This window comes from Patiria miniata, unplaced genomic scaffold (genome assembly GCF_015706575.1).
Source record: "Patiria miniata isolate m_02_andy unplaced genomic scaffold, ASM1570657v1 HiC_scaffold_16, whole genome shotgun sequence".
NCBI classification, from domain to species: domain Eukaryota; kingdom Metazoa; phylum Echinodermata; class Asteroidea; order Valvatida; family Asterinidae; genus Patiria; species Patiria miniata.
In genome coordinates, this window is record NW_024037054.1 from 12,668,258 (window position 1) to 12,674,059 (window position 5,802).

Here is a 5,802-nt window from a genome sequence, read left to right on the forward strand (position 1 = left end):
CCATTTACAAAAATTGATAAATAAATTAGTAATTGATGTATCAAACATTCAGATTGTGTCTTTTGAGTCATTTTGTGTCTTTCACTGATGAACACATTCAGCCACCATGATGAACTACAAAATACCTATCCTGCCCCCATCCCTCAGCATCCCTAGCACTAGTCCCCCACCAGTCAGAAATTCACCCCACTTCATACTCAAAACACAGCCTTTTACCCTCAGAATTGCCACCTAACTCAAATTCCGAACCTACACCCCTTGGAACCCATCCCCACTCACTCAGCGACCCAAGTGGCTGCTTGATTCGGGTCCGATGACGCACCTGCCATACATCTCAACTGTTCATGCAGCTAGTGAACTCATCCGTCGTCTAATTCCCTGCATCACCCTTCATCGTCCTCACCATAGTCCTGATTGGCCTCCCTCTGCTTGGTTTCCCGTGCTTAGGTTCCCACAGGATGACCCGACTTGCTACAGCTCTGGGTCCTCTGACCTTCTCCGAGACCTTTGGCAGGTTGCCGTAGACTTGAGACATTACTATTTATATAGTTCTGGTATCAGTTGGAATAGTTTGAAACAAATAGGGAGCATAGCTCGTATAAAAACGAACCATAAGCTTTGATAATGTCATTGCCACACTTTTTCCTCACTATATTAGAGAAATCAAACATTATAAACATCAAATATTAAAAATAAAATCTAGATACGAAATAAAACAGGCATGAAAACAAGTTCATGGTGATCAAAGGATGTTTCTGAAAAACTTGTTGGTTGATAAATAGTCAAAACTTTTCACCCTGTTGTTTTATATAAGTACAATATTAAAATAGTTGTGACGTCATTGAACTTGTCCATACGCGTATATAGGGCTGATGTTTATCATTTTCATGATATATTTGTCCATATCTTAGATGTATCCCTTTGTGCAATGCGTGAAAATTAATGCATAATTGACTTAATTGAAGTAGAGCCATCTTTTGTGGTAAACAAACTCTAATTTATCCAGGTCTAGAAATTGCCCATTCTATATCACTGTAAATACGTTGGACACAAAACTGTTGGGCAATGTTATGAAGTTTCCTCATTGTTGGTTATTCGGGTATGTAGAAATTGACCAACACACTGTTGGAAAAAATGTGCCAAAGAGTGTCGGTAGTTGGTGTTTACCCAAATTGGTAAAAATATAACCAACGTATTTGCCCAACATGTATATACAGTAGGCCTATGTCAAAAAGTAATTGTGCTTCGTGTATTTGCTTCAAGCACTCTGCTTAATTGAGACACTCCATGAAATAATGACTACGTCAGGGGAAATTTGTATGGTGGTTCTAGAGGGGCATCACAAATAGTGAATATTGACGTCAAAATACACGACAACATTCACAACTTGCCCCAAATCGCGAATAATTGTGACATCAATATCAAAGATCCTATAGCGCCGTAGGCGCTATAGGATGTTTGATCAATATTCACGTCAAAAGTTTTACGACTTCGTTTTGGTCTCATTTTTTTTGCCTGCGAATAATATTTTTTTTAGCAAGCTAGACATTCTGTGGGCGAGATAATTGTGTCAAGCAGCTGTATTGACCCCCCCCCCCCAAAAAAAAAACCACACACAACAACAGCAGACGGCTGGTTAAGAACGCACACACAACACAAGTGTTAATGCTCCGTTGTGCACTCATGGTGTGCTGACTGAGTATAGAGTCCCAGTTGTTCGTTTTCGTACATTTTGTAAACGAAAGTGGAAAAAAAAACATATCGGAAAACAGTCTCGAAATGATACCAGTACAGCTCGCGAGTTGTAAAGTACGATTTAAGTTACATACTAAGTGTAAAGTCGGGAGAATTGAGGCCAGTCACCTACTGTTAACAGGCAACATCTGAAATTGTTCAACTTACTGCATCTCCATTTACTACTGTAGGCCTATAGATGAGATGCTTGCTCTTTTAATTTGTGAAGGCCAGGCACTTGATGCAGTATGGAAGAATCATGCAACATATAATACTCACCTAAAGAGTAAGGTAAACAGATCAAAAATAAAATACTTTGAGAGACGAAAAAAAAAAAAGGGTTTTGGCATATTTTGACATTTGCATCCTGTCTTGTACACAGGTAGGCCTATACAAAAAGAAGACGACAAAACAAAAACAAATACAAAACATAAAATGAAGTTTTGATGATTTAGTTTGGTATTGTGTCCGACATTCTGGTTCATGCATATTATTGTTGTTGTTTTGTTTTTGTTTGTGTTCACGGGTGAAGCTCTTAAATAATTTATTGGAGTCCTGAAACATATATTTCTTTATTCTTAATCAACTGTAGCTATAATTTCAAACATGTCTTTCGTGTTATCTTGTCGCCTTTACTTGTAAGGGGTTAATGTAATAGGCAATTTCTTCGGTCTACTCTTGGCATATATTCGTATAATCACACATTGAAAATAGAACAAGACCCACATGTTTACGTGAGGGGATTTCCAATTCGTTATTTCAAAACTTTCTGCAACTGCAGGGATCCCCCTTTTTTTCGAAGTTCCAGTCAATATCAATTGTAAACATTGACGGGTTTTTGCGTTATTGGCATTCCTCTGAAAACAAGTAGCCAGTTCAATGGAAACCAAAAATTCGTTGTAGGGGTATTTTTTGGCATATATTTACGGCAGGGAAATTCCAGTATGATATTTCAACATTTGCAACCGGGACTTTTTCTCATGATTTTCTTATGAAGTCGTATTTAGGGCGACTGTAAACAACTTCCTGAGGCGTTCTGGTCGAATTGCATTCCATTGAAAACGAAGCATTCCGCGCCGTAGTATAATTTGCCTGACAATAGGTGCTAAGTTCAACGTGAAAGGTCATACCTGACTCAGCAATCCGGCTACCTGTGTTACTTCTAATTCGATGTAGGGACAAACATTTTTTAATGTCAATTTATTAAAACGGTACCACAAACTGCAGTGTAGACAAAAAGATCGAAAGGCATTATACAATGCAAGAAATATGTTAACTGAATTACATCGTAAAAGATTGAAAGTGCAGTTCACTGAGTAATGAGGTAACAGTATAAGGTTTAGAACTTTGCTTAAGATTTACGGCTGGAAATATATAGTATATGTAGTAATAAAACAGATAGCTGTCGCTTTGAGATGTAATGAGCACTTGTCGCCTTTTTTCAACAGGTGTTTTAGATTTTGTGAATTTTCTTATTACCCAGGTCTTTATACTCACCAAATATAGACATTAAACTGCATATCCCGTGCTTTTCAAGTAATATATTTGTTTATCCTAAAGAAGTTCAATTTGTTTGTTTTGTTTAAAACACACCATACTCTATTCACATGTTGGGGGTGTGTATAAACCCACTGACAAAGGGCTTTAATTTTTTGCACAAATGAGTCCGCCCTTCGAGAGCCGAACTATTTTCTGTATGGCAGTGATAATTTAATTGGGTGATGAAATAACTCAATAACCAAACGTTGAGGGATTTGTTTTTCGTTCGATGTCTCATTCAAAAGTGAATAACACTATATTGCTTGGAAAATAGTAGTTAAAAATATTTTCGAGGTGAAACTCGATAAAAGAAGGGGGAACGCATCTTTCAATTTGCGATCTCTAAAATGAATACTTCCAAGTTCCAACCCAAAACACTGTGTCCTATAAATACCCGCCGTTCATTCACACCTCAAAACACAACTTTTGATTTCAAATGTATACAACGGATAACTCCTGCTCGGTAAGAACACCTGTCCTGGCATCAGACCGAATTCCTTTTTTCTTTTGGTTTGAAACAAGTCTATTTCAGAGCCTTTTTCTAATGATCCTATTTTCGGGCCGTGCACCCGCCAAACAGTCGACAGTATTGTGCCCCGACTACGGCAATGTGGAATTTGTTTCTGTCAATGTCTTCGTTGCAGTTAATTTGCTTTAAGCCACAATTAAACTATTCATTACACTTGTGAATATTAACAATCATAAAGAAGCAACAAAATCGATCTGAAGCGTCTTCGAGTAAATACGTTAAGTCTGTCATGAGCTAATGTGGCCCCATCATGCTGGCGGTTATCTCCGGGTTCAACTTCAGCAGCATGAAACAACAGATAGTTATTCCCCCTGGATGAGATGCCAGTCCATCGCAGTCTACTCCCCAGCAAATGCCGGTACCCATTTATATTTCTGGGTGGAGAGAGGCAAGTGTGGGTGAAGTGGCTTGCCCAAGGACGCAACAAATGACTAGCAGCTGGATTCGAACCCCTGACCTACATAACATTGCCCATCCAAGGTGGACTTAGAGTTTTCCGACCCATTCCATACTTATTTTCACCGTTTGTGCTACTACTAAAAACTGACCCTTTTTAAAATGATACACATCTTGCCTCTATGCCTACATTCTGACAGGGGACTTTGGGACAAGATATATCTGCATGTAACTTTGAGGATGTAACCTAAATATTCCTGTCTTGAAGAGGCCGACAAAAATCGACACAAAGGATCATCTATGAAACTTGTTAATGGAACTGCTTTATGTTAAAAAAACAATCGGAAAGAAATTTGCAACCTGACCCCACTTCAGCGGTTGTGTACAAAGTCTATGGAGTGACAAGACAGTATTTCCTAACAAAATTTGAAATGTTTCTCAGTCCCAGATTCAGGTATTATCATCCTTTTTTTTGCAACGACTTACCTTCATTGAGATGAAATGAAGAAAATATCAACATTAGGTTGCAACATTCTTTCAAAAATTTCAAAACTTGGATCAATCTATTATCCGAGCACTTGTAAAAACTTAACCTCCATTTCTACTCGATGATAATTAATAGGTGCATGTGTTCCTGTAACATTCCTTACGGATTGGTACTTTCAATTTTTGTTTGGCTGCTGTTAAACATTCTCTTCAAAACGTTGTTGTCAACACATTCTTCTTTCATTAAAGTTGTCAATTTGACAGCTTTTAAAAATCGTGAAATTTCTTGCAAGAAATTTCCTTAGAGTGCCTATATTCCCAGTTTCGATAGTGAAGCTAAAGCAGGTTTATAACATAGAATGACTAACAGTTTTCAGTTCAAAATAAGACTTCGTGTTTCATGAAGCTTACTACAAATAATAGGTCTGCCACCTTTACAAAAAACTGTTCTCAAACGGTCTCAACCAAGTATGTAAACACCCTCAATCGTGGACCCCATATTGTCCTTTTGCTTGTACCACTAATTAACCTTTTAGGAAGACGTCCCATACGTTATGTACACGGTCGTCAATTGTTCACCTTCGGGATCTGCGAACCCTGTTGTCCTCTATTGTTTAATGTCCCAATGCATAAACAAACCCAATGCAGGAAATAAACGGGGGCTTTATAAGCAGAAAATCGTGTGCTTAGCAGCGGCTTGAAATTGGGCACTGATAATTTCAGTTAATTTATGCATGTTGTTGCGCCCATCAATGCGCACCTCATAAGGAATAAGGATACGCAGAAGTGTGATAGGGCCTTTGGGCATGCACAAAACTACGCTGCGTAGTTTTTGAGCGTTCGGCTGCGTATCGAAACATTTGGATAAGGAACTCATAAGGAATTAGGATACGCGAAAGTGTGACAGGGGCTTAATGAGTTCCTTATCCAAGTTTTTCAATACGCAGCCGAACGCGCAAAACGTCGATTTTTTTTGATTACTTTGACTTATGTGCGACGCACATCTAGCGTACAAGTAACGAATTCAGCGCATCCATTGTGTATGAGATGTGTATGAGTTGCGTATGCAGTACACAACATTATTTTTCGGGCAGCGAATAGGTCAGTATGCAGTGCGC